We start from the raw sequence: 27,840 nt of genomic DNA, 5'->3' as shown, positions 1-27,840 counted from the left end.
CCCTCTATTAACTTTATCTAGCGCCCCTCTAACATTCAAGCTCACTATCCGAAGTTCCCCTGCAGAGGATGCATCCTATCTGTTGGAACCACAATCTATAAACCTGTGGTGTTGGTGTGTGGGACAATTAGCAACCAATGTGTGCACAGTGGCACTATATAGCAGCAACATAGTGCAGGCGTGAAACATGAGTACCCCAACTTCCCTCCACCCCCCCCCTCTCTCTCCAACACATCAAAACAGCTGAAGTATCTGTTGCGGCGGAAGCGGCCGGCAGACCCCAACAAGAGTACTCGGCCCACGCCCGCCAATGAATCCCCAGTAACTGGCCCATAAACAGCGGGCTTTCCCCTTGTCTATCGAGTTCTGGCAAAGGTACTAGGGCCACCCCCCCCCCCCCTTGTGCTTCTCCGGTCTTCACAGTTAGACCGAGCAACACCCAGTCCGGGGGAGTACCATACTGGCTATGAGGCCTAGGTCCCCAGCTGAGGCATCGATGCAGGCCTGCTAGGATCACTACAGGATTGAGATTAACGTCTGGACCTTGACCTTCTAGTTCCTTTGGCGGTTTCCGGACCACATCACTGGACGACGAGTCCGATTCCCTCCTGGGCAGCGTGCGGGCAGAAGCTTTACCGTCTCATCCATCCACTGGAAGAACTCCTCCCGCGACTCAAAGAAAAGGGTAGGTGACTGATACACCAGCCGCAATCTAGCGGGGTACAGCAATGCATACGGAAATTTCAAGTCACGCAGGCGAGCCTTGGCTGCCCGGAAAGACTGCCGCTTCTGCTGCACAAGCCATGTGTAATCTGGAAACACAAAGATGTGGGCATTCTCATGGGTCAGGGGCTCTTAAGCTCTGGCCTGCTTCAGGATCACGTCCCTGTCTTGATAGTTGAGCATCTTGGCTATGACAGGCCTCAGTCTGGCTCCCAGGGGCAGCTTCTGCATCAAGGCCCTATGAGCCCGTTCAACCACAAAGCAGCGGGACAGGCACCCCAGATGCAGCCAGCTTGTGAGCCATTGGGTTAGGAACTGTTCCATGTCCCCCCCCCCCCCTCGCAACCTTCAGGGAATCCAACAAAGCGGAGGTTGTTCCTCCTGGCCCTGCCTTCTGCGTCTTCCACTCGTGCCGCTTGGACTCTGGGGACCACTTCTAACGAGGCGACTTTTTTCTGCAGGGTAGTAACAGAGTCTTCCACCTCTGAGACCCTAATCTCGGTCTCTGTGATACGTTACACTGTGTTACGCAAATCTGGCCTGAGCAGCATAACATCAGAGCCAACTGCCCCGATTTTGGCATCCAGGACATCCCTGGACTGCGTAATAGCTGCCATGAGAGCTGCATTGTCCTGCATGCCCTCAGGCGCTGCTGTCGCCAGCCCGGTGAATCGATCCAGCGTGCTGTGTTTGGTGGAGCCTCCCGCAGTTTTATCCATAGTCATAGTTGCCTTCAGATCTTGCCCTCCCAAAATGGCCGCTCAGCAACTCCCGGCTCAATCTGACTGAATACCTCACACTAGTAGATTTTGCATCCTGAGGAGCTTTGCGTCCTGCCTGACTCACTGGTCAGAATCATCTCTAGGTAGTGCCCGTCCGAAAGCCCGGACTTGGGCGGAGACCCCCTGCCCACAAGCCGCACCGAGCACTATCCCGACTGCCTCCGCAGACAGACGCATCTCCAACCCCCAATAGGTGCCCCGTCATTCACTCGCCAGTTACTCCTGCCAACCAAGGGTATTAGGGTGCCCAATTCACACGGACGTCCAGCCTCGAGAGTGTATGCTAGGTCTGATTCTTTGTTATGCTGATGCCCGTGACTGGGACCAATCAATCCCAAGCCGCCCGCTGTTGCCACCAGGCCGCAGAGGGCAATCCTCCAGAGGGATAATGCGGGTACGTATTGTTGGTCGTGGCTGGTATTCACTGCACGACTGCCTCAGTACAAGTCCAATAACCGGCCACACTCTACAATGTGACCCCTCAGCTCCCTGCACATAGCTGTTGCCTTAATGTTACTCTGCTGCACAGGGCTGCGCCCTTCCAAGTCAAAGGCGCGTCCTCACAGGACCAACTGCTGAGCTTCTAGCCGCACCCAGCCGGCCAGCATGTCATATCAGCCCAGGGGCGTGGGAGTCCACAAAGGCACGCACACATCCAGACCGAGTACGGCACAATTCCAGGCACTCACCGCCACCGGCCCAGGGTACGCCCACTCGACCACTGGTCCGTGCCCAAAGCTCTTCTATCAGCCCCCCCCGTGCGGCCCGATCTAGCTGCCGGGACACAGTGCTGACAACGGAGGTAGGGATATCACAGGGAGCACTCACCGGACCGCCAACGACTTCCTCCCAACCGCACAGGGGATTCCTCCACAACTGCCTCTGCCCGCTGACGATCCAGACCCCAAGCAGCCTCTCTTCAATCGGAGCACTCCAGTGCTATCGGGCACAGCAGTCTACACCACGGCTGCCGCCCAGGAGGTCCCGCCTCAATCTCGTCCACACACACTGTCCGGACTGTAGGCCGCCACGGCCACCACCTAGTCTACTGCCACTGGAGCTCCCTCGTAAGCCACGATTTCAAGCACGCCGCTGTGCTGCCAGTATGGTTTACTTAGAGGACCAAAAAGTTCCGGAGAAGCAGGATAATTAAAGGATAAACAGCTCAGGCTGAGCGAAGCTCGCCTAACGCGCGTCCACCATGATGGATCGCTAGGCCACGCCCCCCCATGTTAGGAAAGAATGCAATATCTATAGAATAAATCGCCTGACTATCTGCCTCTATGATTCCAGTTCTGGGATCTTTACATTATTTCCAACAGTTCAAGTCCTAGCCCATCATGCTAATAACTTGCTTCCAAAGTCGTCTTCATATAGGTGTTGATCATAGCTGACCTCTGATAACCTCCTTTGCAAAGAAGACTCTGGCGCTCCTTTTTTACCATCTCTCTAAATAGTTTGTTTATCATTTAATTTATTTAATCTAATCTTGGTTAGTTGCAGAGCTTTCATGAAATTATTTTTGTTTTCAATCTTTTTGAAGTTGGTTTGAAAAGATATAAACTCGCCCCTCATTGGCATTTTATAGGCCCTACCAGATATTTTCCAATGATGAGGAGCAGTTTCTCCTCCAAATCTAGAGTTTTGTTCCCACTTTCTTTAAAAAATTACCCTTATGAGAATAAAGACTTATTTAGTGACCACCAATAAAATGGGCCAGCTAATGACGGTAGAAGAATTTCAAGGCTGATAACTATATGTCTGGAAAAAAAATAGTAATATGCTGTGTTATAGCTTTAGATCTGGAGTCCAATATAAGAAAGGGAAAAAAAATCTTCTTTGAGGTGCTTTAAATATGAGCAGAGAAGAAACTGTTTTGGATAGGGATTTAGCACTCAACAAGTTCCATTAAAACTTAACTCATTGCTCGATCTATTAATAGCCTTTGCCACTTTAGGTTTTCTCAGGATACCCCACGGCTGACTGAAGCCCAGTTCTAAAGCCTTAGCAAAGTTGAAATCACCTTCAAACATGATAAATTTCGAAAATCCAGCTAACTGGACAGACAGTTCATATATGGAATCTGGGTAATCCAGAGTCAACCCGTACAGCAAGATAAGCGTAATCAATAAATGATCTAATAGAATTTTCACAATACCTCATCTCTCAGCCTTATCCATCAGTGCTTTAACTGTACTATCAGTAAACCTTTTGATACCTAGGATTGCGCCCCCCTCAACCCCCCCCCCCCCCCCACAAGGGCCACAGAGACAGAAGAAGCTTGCAGTTATTGGAATAGAGCCCACTCAAACTACTCATTGTAAAGCACTTAAACAGCTCTTCAGGTGTAGTGTGTGCTATATAAATGCATTTAGGATACAGTAGGGCTACTGTTCTTCATTGGATTGCTTTCTTCCCAAAACTAACTCTTCCCCTTTTCTGATCTGCAGGTTTTCCCTAAACAGCTGCAGTCTCTCAAGTTTTCACTATTGCCACTCTCCTGTGTTTCATCTGTCAAAGTCCACCACTTTAGCTCACCTTCGCCACTGTCAGCTACAACACAACAACTGTGCAGAAGACACATAAATCATTCTAAAACGTAAACCTCCATCAGCCATTGCCTCCTAGCTATTAACCACTGGATGCTAACGGACCACCACTAGGTAGAACTAGCGCTGGTACGCCTCTTTGCAGAGGCAGCTGTGCGCTCTAGAAAACTGGCTAACATAACATGCCACAATCTGGCCAAAACAGCTTGGCTCTCCTCCAAACCTAAAATACCGAGTTGAGAATCTTGAAGGGGGAGATCTTTGCCAATGGATTAGCAATATGCGAGGGAACTTGTAGAACATACAGAGGTGCAGTATCAGACTTTGAAACTTAAGCTCTGCATGCGAAGTTGGCAAACGCTATCAGTGCAGCCACTACTATACCGGCAGAACCAGCCGATGTACACGCTCCTACCAAGGGCTGAGATGAGCATCGTATACCCTTACCTAGATGTAATCAAAGCTGCTCCAGCATGTCCAACTACAGGCAGTCTGCCAAGCAGCAGCCATGTCAACAAGTAACAAATGGGTATAAACACCTCATTTTTATTCGGCTTAATAATAACGCTCTGCAAGATATAGGTTTACTTTAAAGCTAGCATATACTGCAGTCTCACGTCACTATGTGCAACGTATCTTGCAATATCGCCTTGAAAACTATCTTGCATGCCTCACAAATTCCTGTGTATCCCGAAAAATTTGACAAGGACAGTGTTTGCGAGAACATTATTGGGCGATGCATATGCTTACATTTGAAGAATTTGAGTTCCTGTGTGCACCTTGTATTTCACTTTAAACCTGATCCCATTGCACAACGCAGTGTGAGCAAACTAAGGATTTCACAAAAGCATTAGCTAAGAGCAGCGCATCAAATGTACAGAAGTTACACCAAGCCGTCAGATGCCCTCATGGAAATTACAAAGGAAAACTTCAAAGCCCCAACCAACAACATGAAAGTTTCTAAAGTGCTTTTGAAGCTAAGCGTGCCTTAATTAGACACTTAGCGAACGACTAATTGCAGACGACCGCATGCTGGTCAGCACTGAAAGGGGCATTGTTATGGGTGACATTAATAAATATATAAATTGTAAGGGAAGACTAGCACAGCTCTGCTTCCAGGCAACTCGGGAATGAATAAGAGCAAGAAAACCTTTTAATTCTGAATTTAAGCAGCCACTACCTACAGACAGCTTAGAACGAGCACATGTAACAGACTGAAAATACATTCTGTAAAATTAAATTAGGACAAGGTTTCAATTTAAAATCCACCAGAAAAACGCAGAGTAAAAAGTGTACTTTCACATTAATAAATTTCAACTACAGCTGATAACATGCACACGAAGAGTGGCAGTCAATGCGAGACAAAGACAAACTGCCATTAACAAAGACAAAAAACAGTGTACGAGTCTGGAACATGAAGTACTGACCAAAATGTAAATAATCGAACTTAAGGCGGGGAAAACTCAATGAGCTCTCCCCCTTACATGATTAGAAGCAATCTCTTTGCAACTAGTGCCCAGTGTTGACACCCAGTGTCATATGTACGACCGAGCAGTTCTACCAGATGATCACCCACAACGTGGCAAAAAGATATTAAGAATACACTCAATTCTACTTCAGCCCCACACCAAACATTAAAAATATCAGCAGTTATAACTACAATTTAAGAAAGGCCACTGTTTCACGTTATATACTCATTACAAAGCCGCCATGAGTTTCAGCCTGCTGTCAACAAACCGAAAAACACAGGCAAGGGTTAATATCAGATAAAGACCGGATTATACGCAGCATCATCCCACAAAGATTGACTAGACCTAAATAGGAAAATCGCTTCACTTACAAATTAAAACTATTACAATTCATGCAAGTACCTTAAATCAAGGTAGACAAGGTAAGTGCGACAAAAACCATTTTGCAAGTTGTAAATTTTTTGCTTGCTTAAATTTCACAAGTAGTACATAGCCCTGTGTAATCATCCAAGTGAAGTGCCCAACAGGGACTTCGGACACACTCTGCCTTTTCCTTACTTGGCAACTAGAACATGTAATGCCCTGCTCATAAAAATGCCTGAGGGTCTACAATTAAGGGGGAAAAACACGGTTAAACAAATGTCAAGTTCAACCTTTACCTTAGCTGGTAGGTGGTTAACACTAGCAAAATAGTTCCCCTCCTGTGAAATCCAAATGACTACTCCCAAAGACAAGAATGCAAGTTTAAACGATGGAAGAAAGTAAAAACTGGGAAACGAACAGAGGTAAAAAAAAAATTCCAGTGGACTGTAAGAATTGTCCGATAGTGGTGGTGGTGACTCTGCAGGACTCGGTCTGTAGACCTCACAGGATGGACGAGTGGACAAAGAACATGACCTAAACAGAACAAAAATCATTTATATCCCTAGAAGACATCCATTTGCTCCTTGCTCATTTGAGGCTCTTTTGACACCATGGGCCATATTATTTATACGGTGCAGAATAAAGGGGGAGATTAAGGCTGATGGGTATCTGAAATTTTGTGTTAACCTCAGCAGCCTAAACCAGAATGTGGTGATGGATCAATTTCCACTTCCTAACATAACGGAGCTGATTTTCTTACTGCTGAGGGACAATTTTTCTCCAAACTAGATCGTAAGAGTGCCTACCACCAGACAATGTTGCACCAAGACTCTAAACACACTAAACTGCTTTTGTCGCGCTGAGGGAGTGTTCCAATTCAACAGACTAGCCTTAGGGTTGTCGTCTGCGGCAAGCTTGTTTGAGGCTCATCTCCAGTGTGTTGGCAGGAGTGAAAAATGTTGTATTTTTTCGAGATGATTTTTTAGCTCTTTGGAATTAGCATGGACACACATAATGAGACGTTGTGGGAGGTGTTGGAAAAATTATGTAAAGCTGGTCCAACATTGCCCAAAGAGAAATGCAAGTTTTTGGTAAGCGAGGTGGAGTATCTAGGGTATCTCATTTCAAGCCAATGCGGAAACTCCTAGTGAAAAAGCCAGATTATGTTTATTCATAAGAATGGTAGAATACTACGCTAAATTTGTGAAGGATTTTGCAATTAAATCGGAACCTTAGAAAGAGTTGCTCAGGAAAGGAAGAAAAAAAAATTGAATGGGAAAATTTACAGCTTTTTTTTTATTTATAAAATTTTTATTGACCATAAGATAGACAATTTATGACAGTTCAAAAAGGATAAAATTATAGTAGCAAAAAATAAGAACAGTGTCAGCGGTCACAATTAATCATTAGAAGGTTCATACATAAATTCACCAATATTACAAAAAGAGATTAAATTAGAAAACTGGTTAAGATTAGATTAAATTACATGACATATCACAACAGGGATATAAACATGCATAAAACCATTTCAGCTTCCAATTAATCAATATCGACATATAAAAGATCCAGTCTAAACGTTTTCCATATCTTATTAAATTTGTGGAGTGCAGTGAGGCCCCTTACTCTAGCCAAAGCAATCTCCAATTCATACATTTGATAGATAAGGGTTCGCCACTCAAGAGACCTCCGGAGCACTCCCTGAGATCCATGCCCTCGCAATACAAAGTCAGGCAGAGGCCATCATGATTGTAATAAATTTCTGAGAACCCCCAACAAAATCATACTTAAAACCCATCATTTTCTCCTTAACAGATAAATTGACATGCACGTGCAAAATTAATGACATAATTTATCACCCCTTCCCAGAGTTTTTGCACACAGGGGCAGAGTACAAACATATATGGGACATCAGCCGCAAAGAGATTGCACTCAGGTCATCTTGTTCTGTCTGTACTATCTGTTGAAGCAGTTGCTCCCCATTTAACAATGACATCTGGGGTATAAAGACACAGCGTGCGCCACTGTTGTAACTTAAGGTTGACAGAGTGTACCGAGCGATCTAGCAGATCGAAAGCCCGCTGAATTTCTTCAGCCGATACTTCAGAATGCTCCATTTTGATGCTAATAATAGAGTATCTTCCACAGCAAATTATAGAAATGCTTGATACATCATGCTTATAGTGAGTTTAATACCAGGCTTAAAAAAATATGAAGAGAGATCGGATCTGTCGATATCCTGTGCTTGTTTAACATTCATCCACAAGGAATCCCTCAATTGAAGATATTTTTAAAAAAGAATGATGGGGTAGCCCAAAAGAATCTTGTAACTCAGCAAAAGCTTTAAAACCATCTAGATCATATTGTTGGCCCATCGTTAGAATACCGCAATCTGCCCAGACTCTCCAAGTTAAGTCCTGGAAAAAATGGGAAAAAGCAGGGTTGTACCAGATGGGAGTGTCTTCGTTAATAAAACGAACAGAATATTTCTTACATATCGCCTTCCATATGAAAGTAATATCTTTAAGTATCTTAAAATGCACCCTTTTATAGTATTTGGGATCATTCAATCGATTAAAAAAAAAAAAAGAAAGAATAACGTCGGGACCAAGGGCAAGCCGATAGCAGAATGGTACAGAATCCAGCTCACTGAGTCAGTAAGCTACGGAATCCTCCAGTAAAAGTGGCCCAGAAGTAAAGCTTAAAATCTGGAAGTGAGATCCCTCCTCTATTAAAATAAGTTTTTAAAAGTCGAATAGCGTGCCTTGACCACCTGTAGGTCCAGATAAATCTACCTATTGCACCTTCAAGTCTTCTAAAGAAAGAGTCCAGAACCCTCAGTGGGATTGCCCAGAAAAAGTAAAGAAATGTAGGAAGAATATTAATTTTAATGATATTTATCCGTCCTCATACAGTAAGTGGTAACTTACTCCATGATTTGAATTTAGCAATTGTTGCTGCTAATAAAGGTTCATAGTTTAATTTGACTATGTTGGAGACCACAGGGCAAAGCCTAACACCTAGGTAAACCGCTGAAGTGGTGGTCCCAGAAACAGGAACATCAGGAGAAAAATTCAGAAGAACCTGGGTTTTAGATAGATTCAGTTGCTAGCCAGAGAAGTGGCCAAATATGCAAGCTTCAAGAGCAATGTGAGTCACTGCTACAGCAGGATTGGAGGAGAAAATTGCCACATTGTCGGCATATGCATTTGGTGTCAATTGTTGGCCCCTGAGAGCCCATGGTTGGATATCTTAATTCCTAAAGAGGGATTGTAAATAGGGCTCAATATACAAGGCAAAAAGGTGGGGGTATAGTGGGCACCCCTGCCTTGTCCCACGGAAGATCCGAAACAATCCTGAATAGCTCCCGGCGCGTGCCACCCGGGTGCGCAATGTCTCAAAGTTCCCGAATCATTTTAATAAAGAGTTTACAGCAAAGAGTGTTTGACGGAATAAAGGGGGAGGTTGCAAATTCAGAGATTCTGGTAACATTTCAGTGCAACCTTAAGACTGTACTTACTGTAGATGCCATCTCTTTTGGATTGGGTGTGGTTTTTTCACAGCTCCATTGCAAGGTGGGGAGAACAGTAGCTTTCGCATCCCACTCCCACATGCCAGAAAGGAACTACTCTGTCATTAAGCAGGAGGCCTTGGTTGCAGCTGGGAACAAGCCATTTTCGTACCTTCATTTGGGGCTAAAAGATAATTCTTGGGACTAATCACAAACCTTTACTTAAGGTGTTGGTTCCAAATGGCATTCGGAACTGTTCGGGGCGCTTGGCCAGGTTAGCAGTGAAGCTGCAGGAGTGAGATTTTACTGTGGAATACCTACTCGGTTGGAAAAATAAAATTGCTGATTGTCCTTTAAGACTACCTGACAAAGTTTGTGAGGAGAACGACCTCATCACTGAAGAAGTAGTAGCAGGGGTGGAGGATGTGTTAGCAGACATGCAGAGTGCAGTATCAAAAGAGGAATGGATGGAGTCCTTGAATAAAGAGGAGGAGCTTAAGGCAGTAGTGATGATGATTAGAAGGGGTTTGAGAAGAGAAAGCATGTTTTCAAGTACGGTCAGGCTATATTCTAAACTTGTGCAAGAACTGTCCGTAAATGAGTCGGGCTTGATGTCAGGGGTGAAAGGTTTGTTACCCCTGTAGCAGTAAGGAGTAAATTGGTACGTTTGGCACACAGAGGCCACATGGGACAAACGTTCACAATAAGAAGGTTGAAAGAGAATTTCAGGTGGCCCAAGATGATTGTTAAGTGGTGTGTTGAGAAGTACTTGGAGTGTAAGAATTCGGAGAAGAGGCTGAAAGTTGGTGTGGGTGCCCAAGTTACCCATATGCACATTTCTGATGCAGGTGCAGTGTGGGAGAAAATCAGTTTGGATTTTATTCGTCCTTTCATGTTTTGCCTCAGCGAGAATGCTTTGTGGCTGTGGTGATGGATGCTAAGTCAAGGTAGTTTGAGGTTGTGTTTTTGAGAAATGCAAGTACCAAATCTACTACTGCAATGTTAAAAGAAATTTTTAGTAGGCAAGGGGTGCCGGCAAAACTGGTTGCTGACAACGGCACACAGCTTACTTCGGGTGAGATGAGAACCTTTATAGCACACTTAGGAGTACAACACATGCGTAGGTCTTTGTATAACCCACAGGGCAATGGCCAAGTGGAAAGGATAAACAGACTGGTGAAGGGAACCATGGAATTGGCTGGTAGGGCGGGTCTCAGTGTGTGATAAGAGACATGATGTGGGCTTACCGCACAACACCCAATGCGGCAACAGGGAAGTCTCCCTTTGAAATGATGAGGGGTAAGAGACCAAGCACAAAATAGTTTCCCTCCTGGTTATGGAAAGGGAGTGCCAAGCCTACAATGGGTGCAAATTTGACCCAGGACAGGGATGGTGCGATTGGTGTGGGGGATTAAGTCAAAGTTAAGCCAGGTGGCGTGAGATCTGGTTTGTCAAGGTTTAGGGGCCCTACAGGGTGATGGTTGTGGGTCCAAATCGGTTAAGGTTAGACAACGGGCAAACATGGAATATCAGGAGGGTTGCGCTGCTTCAAAGGGGTGGGGAAGTGGAATCATCATGATTCACAAGTAGCGAGTCAGGTTGGGATGGTGAAGAGTCCCAGGAGACGCTGGCAAACGGCAATCAGGATGGTCAGAAGGAGGTGTTTCGAGCTACTTCAGATGGGATAGCAGAGTGCGCTGAACAATCAGGTGGTGCACGAGGGGTGGCAAGAAGGTGTCCTAGACCTCCCAAAATGGCTTGATGATTTCATGTGTAAGTTATCTAGGGGGGTGGAGTGGGGTATATGGCGTCTGGTGTTGTGGTGTATTGTGTTGAGAGTCCCTGTGTTTCGTGTAGTCGCCTGTGTCCTGTCCTTGCAAGGTGCGCTTTGTGTTTCTCATGTTATAGTGAAGAAAGGGGGATGTGTTATATTGTGCATGGTGTTGTAGTCTGTTGAAGTCTGTCCTGTATGTGTCTTGTCTTGCAGAATGTAGGGGGTCGAAGACATAGGAGGGTTCCACAGCGGTTGGAGGTTAGAGCTGTGGGGCTGGGCTATATGTACGCATGTTTTCTCTGCTCAAATAAACTCAATATAATCAGCCCATAACAAGTGTATGTTGTTTATTCAGAGAAGAAGCACAATATGCACTTTGCCTGTTTTGTGCCCCGGTGCACCATTCAAAAGGTGTGACAAGCACAAACAGGGAAATGAAACCCTTTTATGCAGAAATCGCTGCCCCCCAGGGCGACCGCAAACTTTGGCAGCACATTTAAGCTAAATAAGGAGCGGCTGCTTCAAAGACGCTCCTTTATTCACAGTACGCACGGCATACCGCCTGCACTTTCAAGAGGGCAGAGATCCCCTTGCAGACAGGTGCAGCAAGTGATTGTACAAGCCTGCAGGGGGCTGTCTTGGGGGTGCACCCATGGGACCCCCTCCAGAGGGCTACCTTTACGAGGCACACAGAAAGAGTGCCACTTTTTTTGTCCATAATACGACGCAGGTGCAAAAGCAAAGAGATTCTTTCATTTGCATGGGGCGACGCCCAAATACAAATGAGGAAACGCCCTCATGATAGCGCCGTCCCCACATGTTCGCCAGCACTATCAATACTACAGAAAAGGACGCACAATCGTCTAAAACCTCTTCTGTAATACAACTGTGCCCTAGGGGCGAACAAAGCGAACACACACACCCGTTGCATCCCTGGGGCACAATGTATAATACGACCCCAGTGTTTCTGGTCAATTTGGCAATGATGATCTGTGTTGCAGTATTAAACATTTGGGGAGAAATTAGAAGACACTTGCTGTCAGGGCAAAACTCACTGGGTGAAAAATGCATACGTCTATTTAACGTAAAGGTATTTTGTTTTAAGGACTGCTCTATATGCAAAACAAGATGTATAGGCTGGTGGGGCCAAGTGTCACAAGAACCATTTTCCTGCCTGGTCGACTCTCACACCTCTATAGTTCACTTTTGTCTGTCAAAGGCCTTTCTGACCACCCTCTGTCTACCACCCAACACTATAACTTGAAGGCAGGTGCTACCAGTCAAAAGTCTTAATGGTAGACAAAAAAAACATACATACATAAACATACACAAATATATAGCGCCAATGCACTATATGCACTCTAGGTGGTTGAAGGGACCTTTATATTCTGAAGTATATTGAGTGAAGGGAGGAGGAATGAAGAGTAAAAACTGCAATGAGGGACAATGGCCGATATCGAAAAGACCAGCAAAATCATTTAATTCATTTAAGCTTTTCTTAGAGCACGTCATCAAAAGCAAGATATAAACGGTGCACAACAAAAGCTGCAATTAAATATCAACAAATTAAAGACAGTGCAATAAATACTATGAAGAGGCTGTAATATTAAATGCTGATGTGGGTGGGGCATGGCGGTGATGTAGACAGTAGGGTGCTACATGCATCTCTGTTGTGCTACGGCTCTTGTATTCAATGGCCCTACATAGATACTATTCCCTGAGATCCTCAAGCCACCTTTTACAATTTCAGTAAAATAGGTGTTAATGAGGAACGGTCACTACATTATATATTATTGCACTAAGGTGCACTGATGAATGCATGAGTTTATTAGTTGCAGTTGTACTAGATTGACATTAAAAAGATAATTTTCTGGCATGCACTCAACCTATCTCAGATTTGCTGGTCTACAGCTACATCCGCTACCAACTTATTTTGATTACCACTCATGTTTTGGGATGCACATGAAGAATAAGAGCCTTCACATCATAAATCTCGCCCTTTTAAGATCTGCTATTTCCATATTTGAATGCTTTGGTGATACACAGTGTTACACAAAGCTTTACAGAAGAGACATTATATATCAAATGTCAAAAATATGACACTCTTTCATCCAAGTGTGCCTCAATAGCATTAAATAAAGACACAGAAGTAATCTACAACAAGGGTAACCAAGAAATCGGTCCACTATTCCTAATGTCCCCTGAGCTGAAACATTCTGATCCAGAACTGACCCAAAAAAACTCACCTTTGTTGATTTTGCAAAATCGTCGATTCGCTCCTGACAAACACCTGAACCTACAAATGTACATATCAAAAACAGTGTGAAAAGAGCTCAGCTCAGTCTACTCAGAGGTTTCAAAACAATTTGTCCTGGGAATTTGACTACAAACATGTAGTCCAGGCTGCAGTTCTGTTGAGATTAGATTTTAAAAATTTCCTATTAGTAGGGATTCCAAGTGCACATCTAGGCCCCATTAAAGCTACCCTTCATACGGCTGCCATATTAGTTACGGCAACAAGACATTTTGAGCATATTTCACTGGTCTTCATCTAATTAAACTGGCTACATACAAAAGCTAGGAATACTTTTAAACTAGCATGCATCACCAATAAAGCAGCCCATGGGGGAAAACCAACCTACCACTTCAACAGTTGAGAATCTCGGACAACCTCTTACTCGAGATTTCGTCTATGAGAAAAACCGAAACACTAAAGCAATCTTTCTCTAAAAGTGCCCCTTACGCTATAGAACCTAATACCCGAAGTTAATAAGTTTATACAAGCATACAAAATATACAACAAAAAAGGAACTGAAAACATTCTAATTCCGACATCTTCTACCAGAAGGACAAGGGTCTACTATTACTTTCCCACAGGGACTGCATTCCGGCTATATTAGTAATCCGGATTAGAATCTCTACAATTGCACCTCTGCAACACCACCCCAGAACTGGTCAAATCTACTTAGAAGCTACCACTGATACAGAAACAATTATCCATATCGCTTGTCAGATTTTACAAATCTTGCACTATCTATAGCGGTATCATTGTAGTTGTCTTATTTACTGGTTTTCTCTCCCCGCCCTTCCTCCCGTTTGCAGACCCCTTGTTATGCGCCTTTCTTTATCCAATGAAGCTGTGTGTGTAAAGTGCTCTGACACCTATGAGCTAATTCAGGCTATAAAAAAAAATCATAAGTATCCAAAACATGGTTTCGCTGAGAATCGTACAACCCAACCACACAGAAGTTGAAGGTCATGGCTTGTTATAGTAAGGGCGATGCAGATAGTGTGAAGTGAACACATTCTTTTTAAGTTGAGTTAGCTTTTACAAACAATTTTACAACAATAATGAACTCCCTTATAGTAAAACTCTAAAAGGTTATCCATTCTCTATGAAGCTTCATCACAGTGGCGCCAATTTCTTGCATATGTGAGAAACCTGGTGGCTCCACTTCGACATCCAAGAAAGAACTGTTTTAACAAACCAGCAGGTAACAAGAGGGCTGAATGCAGCATATTAGCACTAGACCCTACACTGTGTGGGCCGCGATAAGAATAGGAGCTTTTAATCTCATGATGGGCTGATTCAGTTTGAAAAGCAAAAATTAAAAAGGAACCCACACCTGTACTTTTCCGAGTGCGTATCTCGAGCATTTTGATAATGATGGCAAGTATGTTCAGTCAATACTAGTAACTGTTAGTATGGTCAAAGCAATAAATGCACAACATGAAACAAGGCGAGCCAAAATTTTAAACTACACATGGCCCATTTAAAAGAAAACGTTTCGCAAACCAGAAGCCCCCCCCCCCCAAAAAAAATGGTAGTGTTCTTACAAAACCAAAATACATTAGAAAGTTAATTGGAATTAAAAGAGAAACGGTACAAAAAGAACATGCGTACTAAAATCGAAGCCAATAGCATTGTCCATAAAAATCCTTAAATCACACCTTTACTGAAGCAGTGGCAAGCTACAACATCCAACTTCTTTGAGTAGCTACCTTTTCTTGACCATAACAACATGTTAAAAGACAGATGTCCTTACTTTACAAAACATTCATTAGAACCACAAGTAAAGGCAAACTTCTTGCATCATATATTAGCATAGTATCAATGTATTGGCTACAAAAAAAAAAAAAAACTACAAGTCAAATAGACGTTTGGAGTTCTCCCGAAGTAAACTCCTCATAAAGACCAACCATATTGTTATAGCTATCTACTGTGATAATCATTATTTCTAGTACATGAAGTACAAATAACGATCTCTGAAAAACGTATAAACATATGTATTTTCAAACTGAATTGTCTGTCTGAATAGGACGACAGACGCCAGCAATTAGGGTGTAAGTTTAATTCAAAATGAAATTAAAAAGGGGTTGGAAAATAAATAAGTTGGCATACAAAATCCAGAGGTCTCAAATTTGTGGCTGCATATGCTGGTTTTGCAGCTGAACTCCCAGATGACACGTCAGCCAACCCATATAGCTGTCATTCATTAATGTACAATTCTCTTTATTGTGGCAGGTCCCTCAGGTTACTGACAACTGAAGGGTTAGAATCAATTTACATAAGTTTACGAGATACCTTCAAGTGAGTTTAATCAACAATAAAACAATGTTTTTACCTGAGTTTATAGTATTTTAACAGAATGATTTAACATATCTATTGTGGTTGATATAGAATGAACATTTCAGTCTCTTGTGAAACTAAATATACAGATCTACAAACACAAAAGTAGAAAAAAATACACCTAGTTACAGCAAGCTAAACATCTAAAAAAAGATGTAAAAAATGCAATAAATAGAAGTCTTGTGGGAACAAGTAGTGCGAGCTAGCCTAAAACAGTATAAATCAATAAAAAAAATTGTTTGGCTTTGTGTTTTTTAGAGATGAGAAAATATTCACTGCGATGCATGGTCAACCATGATGACTTACTGGACAGCCGTAGATCATACAATTTTGTATAGCATGAAAAATGTAAATGTGAACGCTGAGCGCTGACACCTCAGACTGGAGGTAATAAACGAAAAAATGACTTTATATGGAGAGTCATTTCCTTGGTGAAAGAAACATGGAACGTCAATTGGCTAAATATGACGACGATGCCATGTGCGCTAAGAGAATAACCTGGAGTGTCTCAGGCCAGGTGGATGGATCCAAAATCATATCTACATATTACGAACTGTAAGGAAAAATTGACAAATGGGCTACATACCAGTGTGAAAACAGGAAGCCATGGGAGAAAGTAGTGTGGAACCCATATACAGATATTTAAAATGAAATTAAGGAAGACCTCTTTAGGGGGTCACCATTGTACAGATGACCTAGACGCCTGAGTCAAAGATGCAGCCCAATTATGTTCCAATCATTAATTTACACTGTAAAATATCACGCCTCTAACCCGGTGAAGTTTTAGTCTTTCAGGTCTGAAGATTCCAAAAAGTATTAATAAATGCTCACTTTTCTGATCCACTCTAACCATGTTGAAGGTCTGGCATCTCTGTGAATAGGATAACTCTTCAGATTACAGAGCTGTAACAGGGAGGACCCCTTGTACTTCTTGCTCGTGCGTCCTTTGACATGTTTTAAATATTCTTGGTGTTTTAGCGTCACTGTGAAGGTCATGAACGTATTAGATCAAAAAGACATGGGTTTCTCTTAAAAGACCCCATTTTCATGCAAAAATGGAGACAATATACATGATGAAACATTTCATAACATGGTTTTATGTATTAATTTTAACCATAAATGCCATTTTGTAGCACTGTAATTTGAAGGTGCTAGAGTTAAACTCGATGATACTCAACTTATTAAAATCTTAAGTGTAAAGATCGACAGGTCCTTGCTAGCATTCAAAAATGTGAAACAAAGGCTGAACACTGATGCTAGTTAAAAGTGATTGTTACAGGCTCGCGTATATAAAAATGCCACAATAAATAATATATTGTTACTCGAATTACAACGTGAAACAGTTTAGTTAATACATTGCCCCACTCTTATAGTAACCCAGAGATATAGGGCAGAGTTGCAGCTCAAATAGGATATTGTCTCTGAATCTACCCCCAGATGTTACTAAAATGGATAAGTTGTTTTCAAATGGTCACATAGTGAACATCCTCGACAAGATATTTACTTTTGGAAGCCTGCAAAACTCTAGATAACATTATTCTTGGTCTCTCAACTAAGTCTGTAATTATACTAAACCACAACAATCTGTCGAATTAAAGAAATGTGTAGTGAAAAAGAGGCTGTTGTCTCCTCGGTTCGCATTTTCTGAATACTTAGCAATGGAAAATGGAGTAAGAACAGCTCTGTTGGTCAGTCTTTACCGGTGATGCCAAAGCATCAAACTGGGAATCTTCCACCTTTGTAACCATTTAAAATTGAGATCAAGCGTAGCAGTAAAAAGATATCTAACTAATGGGTAATCAAACCGTTTGGAGGTGAAAATGCGGTTTGTACCCCACCACTCAAACAACGCATCATATTTAAAGTCATAAGTGGCAATGGTACAGGAGCTCAACATGTATTAGTTACAATGTCATCTTAAACCAAACATATGAAATTCGAGTTGTGGTATTAGAGGCCAGTGCCATCAAAAGCAACCTCAATCCTTCAAATGATAGGCATCTTCTGACGCACAGGCGGGTTTCCATTTGTATTCCATTCATCTGGGTGTACCAAATGCCTGTACAGTTGCGTACCAGGCAGCTGGCTATGTACTCCCTATTCGGGTTTCATTTTCCTAACAGCTGGGTGGGCATCTCACTCATACCACAGCATGGTGGGCAGCATCGCTAACCACTGGTCACCTGGCAATGATACAACACCCTGGGTAACTTTCCTCTTACTACAAACTAACATGCAACTCCAATCATGACTTTTAAACTATTTCAGAATGTGTAAAGATGAACACTACATGAATCGCCTGTTTTCATCGACTCATTCAAATGGTGAGTCCTGGCTGATTTAAATCCCTTTCTTGCATAAGAATCACAGCGTCGTACGGGTCAACAAAGTACACGAATTAAGACTCCGCGTTAAGTGTAGATGCCACAGATATGGTTACTCCGAGCATAAATCGATGATTAATAAGTATACAAAGGGAGGTGGAGAGAACATTTACTTAAGTGACTGGTCAAAAGTACGGTAAACATAAGTCCGCTACTTACACGGACCGTCCGTAAACTCAACTTCATGTCCGTCTTCTTTTGCTAATCTTTAAACGGATGTCATTTAATGTATCTACAATACTTCCGGGTCGTATACGAACCAATCCCAGGGCTAAGCATGTTCTGGGCGTCAGCTACGAGTGGGCGGTTATGTTAATGCCTAATGTGGCCGATGATTGCAGCCTATTGGTGGCATCTTAGCCAATCCTAGTGCCCATGGAGGCTTTCAAAGTGACGATTGGCTGTAGAGTTCGCACGTTCTTTCTCGTATCCCTCCTCTTGACACCGGGCCGGAGCGGTTCTAAACGCTAGACTCTGGGGACGGGTTTGTGCCCTCATGTGGCACTAAGGTGGCTGCCCCCTCTATGGGGGCCCACTGCGTGGACCGTGGGCCGCGGGGCCTCACTTTAACCATTTTCTCAATTTGTATGTTTGCTGTGAAGTGCAGCACACATACAAAGTCGGAAAGGATAGAGAAATTAAAGTATTTCTCCTTCTTTGCGCCTACTTTGAAAGGGCACAGTGTTCTCACGCTAAACTTAATCTACTTTAGTTAGTAAATTGGGTTTAGCGTGCAAAACCTTGGGTGGTTGCATGGGAACGCCCATGCACCAGCCTTGGTTTGCCAAATACAAAGCAGCGCATCGCTGCTTCACATTACTTTTCCGCGCTTAATAAGTTTAGTGCTAGAAAGTAAATTGGGAAAAAAGGATTTTGCGCCGATTTGAGTCACTTTTGTGGGCACAAACTCTTAGTAAATTTCCCCCCACAGATTTGTAGATTTTGACATCCATGGGGACAAGGCTTATATCATCAAATACAACGACACCCTTCCTTCCCTTTCACATCAAGTTCACAAGAATGTCAGAGGGATGGGCTGGGCTACAAACTGAGGGGCTTATTTACAAGCCACTTTTGTGTCATTTTTAACATGGGAAAAGTGACGTACGGGTGGCGCAAAGGGCTTGTAAAAAGCCCCTGAGAGTCTGTGGAATGATATATATTGTTCTATTGGGCTTATTTACGGCACATGAGTGACAAGCAGTATGGAGTAACAGAAAGATCAACTCCTTGCAAACTCCTGCAATTTGTAGCACCGCTGGAAGATGAGCACCTGTGTAAACCTGTGTGTTTCTTACAAAGGAGCCGTCCATGTGCAAAGCAGCCCAAACAGCTATTTCTTTATAACTGCCTGTAGAGATTTGGTTGCAATAAATGACTCTCAGGCCAATTGAGATTTCAACAGTAACTTTTTTAATTCCCCGAGCGCCGGTATGCGTCTGCTGTTTGCGTTGCCGCGCGGCGAAAAACCCACATGGCCGCGCTCCTTCCCGGCATGCCTGCCGCGCGCTCTACAACAACTAGAGCGCGTTACCACATATCTCCCCCCTTTGGACACACCAATCAATTGAGCAACAGTGAGCATAAACATATACAGTCTTACTTGATTCTCATGTCAAAGTCTTCAAACTTCTTGGGCGCTTTGACCAGTCTGCCCAGCCTTGTCCGGGGTTGTGTAGGAACGGGGGCCGCACTCTGGTCCCTTGCTGGAAGCCCTCCTCCTACCTTCTCTTCCCCTTGTGTCTCTCTCCCCTTTACTCCGACGTCTACGTTCTTCGGTGTGAGCTGACTGGTCGTTTCAACGCTTCCACTCTCCCCTGAGGTGCTTTGGCCTTCCCTACCCTGCTTGGGAGTGGCGGGCCCTTGCGCTGTGTTCTCCTGTTCCTGTTCCCTCTCGGGCTCATTTCCTTCCTCTGCAATGGGCATCCTTCTATTCTCCGGATCTTCCCACTTCATGATTCGGTTGCACTTCGCCATCCTATCCTGCGACCATATCTTCCCATCGCTCAACAGGGCTGACATGGAGTAAAGCTCCACTACTTGTAACGGAGGACTGAATTTACTGTCTCCTTTCCTCTTCAGCAATGCTTGTTTCACTCTAACCCACTCTCCCCTTTCTAGGGTTACCTCCTTGACATTTCAACGTTTGTTGTAGTACTCGGTGTACAAGGCTTGCGCTTTGTCAATGTTACGTCGCACCACCGCTGGAGACCACCTGCTTTGTACGAGAAGTTGTTTCCACGCCAGATTGTCCTTTGTGAAAGGGTCGCGCCCACGGAGTATTTTAAATGGGATGTAACCAGTGTTTGTCGGGGTGATACGATAGGCCCACAGCATCCGTTGGAGTTCCTTTTCCCAGTTTTCTCCTGCGCTTATCGCTGCTTGTACCGACCCCATAATCACTCGATTGAACCTCTCTGCTAGTCCATTCCCCGCCGGGTGATAGACTGGGGTGTGTTTGACTTCTATTCCATTGCGGTCCATGAACGCGTTCCATTTTGCTGAAACGAATTGTGGTCCGTTGTCGTAGGTAATCACCTTTGGAATTCCTTCTCTCAAGAAGGTGGAGGTGAGGAAAGACAGCACGGCCTCGGTGTCAGCCATTTCGCACACTTCCACCTCTGGTCACTTTGAGTACCTGTCTACTAATACTATGGCTTATTTGGGCACACCCTCGGCTTTCAGAATGGGCCCCAGTATGTCCACCGAAAGCATTTCCCACAGACTGGATTGGCAGGTGAACTTCCCAAGTGGCGGGCGTAGTAATACTTGTGTTTTGTCTGCCCGGTTGCATTGTTCGCACGTTCTGACGTGTTTCTCCAGTTGACCATCCATTACTGGCCACCAGTAGGCCTGTTTCGCTCTTGCCTTGGTCTTCATGATGCTGAGATGTCCTTCATGTAGGATGGTTAGAAGATGATTCACCAAAGGTTGCGGGGGAACCACCTTATCACCTCTCAGCAGGAACACAGGATTGTCTCCAATAGATAATTGCTCCCGGACTTCCCAGTACTTCCTCAAATCGCTATTGAGTTGCTTCTTGTCTGGCCACCCTGTGTTACATAACTCTTCACCGCTCCTAAGGTCTCGTCCGCTGCGTACGCTTCTTCCCATTCCTGTGCCCTGATCACTCCTTCGTGGTCTTGTGTGAGTGCCACCATGTAGCCTACCCATTCCGAGGGCACCTGTTTTGCCGCTGGCTCCATCGCGGCTGCTCTGCTCAAGAAATCAGCAACTTTGTTTTTGGACCCAGGTAGGTACTCCACCTCGTACACGTAATCCAGTAGTCTCAGGGTCATCCTCGCAATGCGGGGGGTCGCATGGGCGTGTCCACAAGATGTCAGGACTCTCACCAGTGGTTTGTGATCTGTGCGGAGTAGAAATTTCGAACCCCATAAGAACTGTCTGATCTGTTCCATGGCCCAGACGGTTGCCAACATCTCCTTTTCAATCACACTGAATTTCTCCTCGTTGGTTGCTAAGGACCGCGAGGCAAAGCTGATCTTGGTGACTTCTCCTTCCTGGGATCTCTGCATTAGCACCGCCCATAGTCCCTTGTCACTTGCGTCGGTGATTAGTATGGACAGGGCTGCTTGGTCGAACCCCTTGAGAGGAATGGCGGAACAGATGTCTAGTTTTAACATCTCGAATTCCTCTTGCTCTTCGTACGTCCATTTGAAGGTGTTCTTTACCTTCAGGAGCTGTCTTAAGACGTGTGTTTTGGACGCGAAGTGAGGGACAAACTTGCTGTAGAACTCCGCCATGCCTAAGAAGGAATGAACGTCTTCCTTCCTTTTGGGTGTAGGCGCTTCTTTGATGGCCGCTACATTGGCTCGTTTCGGTTGTATCCCCCTTCCGCTGATTTCATGGCCCAAATACGTCACCGATCCCACGCCGAATCTGCATTTTTCCCACTCGGCGGTGAGACCATTCTGTGCCAGTATAGTCAATACGGTGTGTAGTTTTCCGTCGTGGTCTTCCTTTGATTTCCCCATGATGAGGATGTCATCCTGAAAGTACTGCACTCCTTCCACCTTCTGGAACAGTCGGTGCATGAGCTTTTGGAACACTGCAGCAGCTGAGGCTAGTCCAAACGGCATCCTGAGAAACTTATAACATCCAAAAGGCGTGATGAATGATGTTAGGTGATTACAGGACGAGTGCAACGCTATTTGATGGTACGCGGAGGTGAGGTCCACTGTTGAGAACCACTAGACTCCCTTCGTTTTCGCCAGCATCTCGTTTATCCGGGGTAGCGGGAACTTATCCACCAGGATGTTCTTATTGAGCTCCCTCAAATCCACACACAGGCACACCTTCCCATTGGGTTTCTGTGCGACCACCAATGGTGCAAGCCACTCTGCACTTTCGATGGCCTCTATGACCCCGTTTCTCTCTAGGCGTTGTAGTTCTTCTTGAACTGCCTCCCTGCTCCTGAATGGAATGTTGCGAACCTTGTGGCTTACCGGTATCGCCCCGGCTTTCAGGCATATCTTGTGCGTGAATTTCGTCATCCGCCCTATCGTCCCCTTGAAGATTCTGGGTATTCCTTCTTCCACCTGTTTTCTTCATGTACCTGGGCGGCATCTACCATTAACACTTGGGTGGTTCCGCCTGGATTGAGTTGAATTCCTAGAGTTCCTTGATCCATCCACCCCAGCACGGAGGGACCTGTCTCTGCCACGTACAGTTTTCCTTCTGCAGTTAGTCCTTTGAACTTGAACATTAAAGGTCGATACCCCACCATGGGTATGGGTTCTCCTGTGAACGTAACCGGATGTATGTCTGTGGGGAGTAGATCTTCGCCTACTCTGGGTTTGAAGTCGTCTTCCCATATGGTTCTTTGAATAATGATGTACGGGGAGCCAGAATCCGCCATCATATTCACTTGTACTCCTCCGATCGACATCTGTGACGCCGGTTTCTTGGTTCTTGCGTGGACTTCTTCGCCTCCGTCCACTTCCTGGGTGACGTACTTCACCTCTGTTCTGCTGAGCTTGTGCCGGCACACTTTTTCATAGTGTCCCATTATTCCGCAGAAGGAGCACTTGGCTCTGAATGCCGGACATGCTTTATCATTGCTTGTGTGTGTTTGACTACCGCATCTGTAGCACATGTGTTTGCTCTCTCCTTGTGGTCTTTGGGTTCTCGTGGCCTTCTGAGTGTATTTCTTCTGGTACCTCGTGTTGGACGGTGTGTGCTGTCGAGTTGTTACCGGCCTGTCTTTGTCTGATACCTTGCATACAGGCGCTCTGTCTGCGCTCTCTCTTTTAGCCGCTTCTACGCATCTCTTTGATAGTTCCGCCTTCTTCACCAGTGCTACAACTTCCTTCAGGGGTGCATCACCATTGACCCACAACTTCTCTTGGATTTCCGTGTTGGCGGTGTGCATTATGATCTGGTCTTTGATGAGTTCACCGTGGTGGGTGCCAAATTTGCACGTCACCGCCAATTTCTGTAGTGCTGCTACATATTCGTCTATCGATTCTCCGCTGCTTTGTTTCCTTTGGAAGAAATTGCATCTGTCTATGGCTGTGCACACTACTGGGCGGTAGTGAGAGTCTAGATCTTCCAGTGCGTGTTGGAACTCGTCGGTGTCATCTGCGGCCCTGGTCGTCTTCACCAGGTTGTCATATACTCTGATGCCTTCTGGACCTAGGTTGTGGAGAAGTATTTTCTTTCTCCTTGAGCTGGAGAACGCCCCTTCGCTTTCTTCTTCTAAGGCTGCTGGGTAATTCATGAAATACTGCTTCCAATCTTCCCATGGCATAGCCGGGTCGCCTCTCTTGGGTAGGAAGGGGACTAGGTTGGTGAGCGAAGACGACTGCGCGCACATTCTGCCCCCGTTGCGTCGGGCAGGGGCTTGTCTAGTGTCTACCCCTGGCGGGCTCCCTGGCGCTTGCCGCTCTCCTGACTCGCCGGATTGCGTGGGTGAAGGGCCTCTTTGCCCTACTCGTGATGAACTGGGGGCCGCCAGTGCTGTTTTGGTCCCTTTGGGCGTGATGACTACCGTGAAGCCTTCCCCTGGCGTGCGTGGGGATGTGCTATTCTGCCCTGCAGTGCCCAATCGTTCCCGTGGGTACTCACTGCGGGCGATACTGCTAGTCTTCTTCTTGGGTTTTCCGGAAAGGTGCCACTAGGGGGTGTCTGCTTCCTTATGCTGCCAATTGACCCCCTCGTGTGGTGTTAAAGTACCTTCGCCTCCTAGGCTCGGTTGTCAGCTGCCTCGGTGGGACCTCACCTGCTTCCTGGGCAGCAGAGACACTGGCAGTTTTTCACAGGCCCCCGTGGGATGACCTGTTGGGGACCGGTTGGGCTAGGGCCGCGCACGTGGTGAGGAGCGCTCCACTGCCGCGCTCGGTGCTGTAGTCGGGCTTGATAGATCAGGATACGTGCCCCCCAGTTGACGGCCGTGGTGCCTTCCCGGCCTCGTCGCCACTTTTTGTGGAGATTTGGTTGCAATAAATGACTCTCAGGACAATTGAGAGTTCAACAGTAACTTTATTAATTCCCCGAGCGCCGGGATGCGTCCGCTGCTTGCGTTGCCGTGCGGCGAAAAATCCACATGGCCGCGCCCCTTCCCGGCATGCCTGCTTCGCGCTCTACAACAACTAAAGCGCGTCACCACACTGACGCTCTAACGTTTCCCAGTAAGTATACATTTACTGTTTAGTTTCATAGTTCAAAGTTCCTTACTTTTCTGGGGCCCATTGCCCCGGCTTGCCCAAGTCATACTGTGTTAAAAGATGTGCCGCCTTTTTCAAGCTTCCTCCCTGTGGTGCTGATGCCTCCTCACCGGAGGGTGCTGGCTTAGAGGAAGAGTTAGCAGGACATGGCATGTTGCTGCAGTAAGTTTCTATAGTGTGATACTGTTTGAAGTTCTTCCTAATATAGGGTGACCAGAAGCCCCGGATTTCACCGGACGGTCCCCATTTTGGAGAAGTGTCCCAATGTCCCGACACTTTTCTCCAAATTTTACAAATGTTCCAGTTTTTGGGTAGTGTCTCCTATCAACTGCTGTGCTGCTTCGCCTCATTTAAGCAGCACAGCAGGATTTAATGAGGTGTGAATCGGTTCTGCAGAGGCCATAGGCCATGTCCAGGCCCACCAGCAGCCCGACTCTGGAGCTCTTCCCAGAACGTGCGGTAAAGTAATGAAGTAAAGTGAAAATATATTTTTTTAAACAACACACACACACACATATATATGTGCATATATGTATATATATATATCACAGAAAAAAACATAGGTTTCAGGGGTGTTATAGTTAACTGGCCATTTCACTCGTAAAAAACCATAGAAATTCCTCTGTTATAGTTAGTTCTGCTAACTATAACTTGCACGCCCGCAATGCACTGCTGATGATGTCACATATTGCATCATTAATGAAATGGTCAGTGACATCACAGATGACATCACTGATGACATCTCAAATGACATCACTGATGACATCATCCAGTGAATGTGGCTTAGTTTGAAATTTAAATATGTATTATATATATATAACTCTCTGGATGGAGGATTTAGTAGCTATCTGACTGTCTGTTTAAATGAGTAATTAAAAGTGTCTCACTTAATACATGGATTAGTAACTAAACTAAGTGAATGTGTGCATCACTGTCTCTGTTGTTGTATAACATGCTACATCAGTTGGTCACTAACTACATGAGTGTGTATATTAGTTATTGATTAGTTGGGTGAGTATTTGTATGAGACACTGAGTTTGTGTGTCGTTGGATGGGGTGTGTGTAACTCTATGCATAGATGTGTGAATGGTTGATTGACTAGGTGTATAGGTTTAAGAGTGCATGTGGAAACAGTTGTTTGGGTGACTGAGTGTATTTATTTGTGTGTTGGTGAACGAATATATGTTTTAGTTGTTCATCTTCAACAAAGTAAAAAAATAAAAGGCATTGTATGTGAGAGTTGGTGTATATAAATAAGTATGTGTAAGAGTCAGTGATTGTGAGAGTAACTATATGAATGAATGTATAATTGTAATGGTGATTTCTTAACATATTAACTATGAGTTACTATGTGTTTGAATAAATGAGGTGTTGTTGGATAATTGTGTAAGTGAGAAAATGTAAGTGTGATTAATTTTTTTCATGAGTGAGTAGGATGACTGCATAACCGACTAATGACTGCTGATGTGTCAATGTCTATATATGTGTATAAGTGCATTTGATAGTGTTCTATTAATTAGTGACTGCATGTATAAATGATTCTGTTGTTGAATAGGTAGTTGTGTGTGTAGACTTAGGAATCAGTGAGTGGGTATGTAGTAAATGGTATTGGTGTGTCAATGGTTTCAAATATGATACTCTATTTTACAGTGAGTGATGAAAGGTTATACTAGTGTATGATGAGGTGTATCAGATTGTCACGTGGATGATGTAATCAGTGATGTCATCAGTGATGTCATTTGAGATGTCATCAGTGATGTCATCAGTGATGTCACTGACCATGTCATGAATGATGCAATATGTGACATCATCAGCAATGCATTGTGGGCGCGCAAGTTATAGTTAGCAGAACTAACTATAACGGAGGAATTTCTATGGTTTTGTACGAGTGAAATGGCCAGCTAACTATAACACCCGTGAAACCTATGTATTTTTCTGTGAATTTCTAAGGTTTTTTAAATGCTAATTTCTAACTATAACGTCTCTGATGTTTTTTTCAGTGAATTTCAAAGGTTTTTTAAATGGTAATTTCTAACTATTACGTCTCTGAAATCTATGGTTTTTTTCAGTGAATTTCAAAGGTTTTTTAAATGCTAATTTCTAAGTGTGATAGTAGTTATACCTAATTTTTTGTTCTGATTTTCTACAGTTTTTTTAACTGTTTATTTATAAATACTTTATTCATTAAATAACATTATATATTTGTCTGAAAATTGCAGAATAAAAAAAAACAAAAATTCAAACTGAAATATTGATTAATTTTTTGTTTCCATTTTTAATTTTAATATATTTATATTATTTTCTTTTTAAAAAACAATTTTCAATTTTTTTTCCGGAGTCGAGCACTCAAAGCGTACACATCACGGTGGGTGCGCGGATTCTAGCCGCCATTTTAGAAAAGTCGTGAAGGATCCGCGTACGGTGTGCGACGGCTGGGTGTTTTTCAGTTACATCATATACGTTTAATATTACATGATGTGCACGATTGGTATGCGACCAGTCCGCGACTCCTGCTCCCGTGCATTCACGACACATGCGCATTATGGAACGAGATACTTGCGCGGTGGCGAGTCCCGCGTGATTTCATATACGTGCTGGGGCGCGCTGGGTGCGCGACTCCAGCGAAAAAAAATTATGTTCCAAAATGATATGTATGTGTCTTTAACCCCTTTCGACGCGCATGACGGAGCGGTTCCATCATGCACGTCGGTTGCGCTGTGCGCATGACGGAACCGCTCCGTCATGGCCCGCGCACGGAACCTTCAGCGTGGCGCGGAAATCCACGCCGCGCTGAAGGGATTAATATACATATTAGGGCAAGAGATTATCGAAGATATTCATAAAAATAATAGATTTGTAATTAAAATAAACTTATATTATTTTTAAATATATTTTCGCAAAGTTGTGTGCATGCATCGTGAGTGCAGAGAACCAGGTCAGCAGAGCTGCTGTAGAGCCAGAGAAACCAGGTC

At 44.3% G+C, this 27,840-nt stretch overlaps 1 protein-coding gene across 10 annotated transcripts in view; it reads right to left on the bottom strand.

Moving 5' to 3' along the window:
- The window catches only part of APC (APC regulator of Wnt signaling pathway), an 858,190-nt gene extending 839,754 nt beyond the window's left edge, over positions 1-18,436 (bottom strand). For 7 of the 10 annotated variants that reach the window (XM_085632601.1, XM_085632600.1, XM_085632606.1 and 4 more), the window contains exon 1: positions 18,342-18,436. The gene's annotated coding sequence lies outside the window, so the exon portion shown is untranslated. The remainder of the gene's footprint in view (positions 1-18,341) is intronic. The other 3 variants (XM_085632603.1, XM_085632609.1, XM_085632604.1) reach the window with 2 other exon arrangements.
- Positions 18,437-27,840: the final 9,404 nt, after the last annotated feature.

Source organism: Triturus cristatus, chromosome 2_1, assembly GCF_964204655.1.
Source record: "Triturus cristatus chromosome 2_1, aTriCri1.1, whole genome shotgun sequence".
In the NCBI taxonomy this organism is placed as follows: domain Eukaryota; kingdom Metazoa; phylum Chordata; class Amphibia; order Caudata; family Salamandridae; genus Triturus; species Triturus cristatus.
Note: the sequence above shows the minus strand (reverse complement) of the source record. Positions and strands in the feature narration are given on the sequence as shown.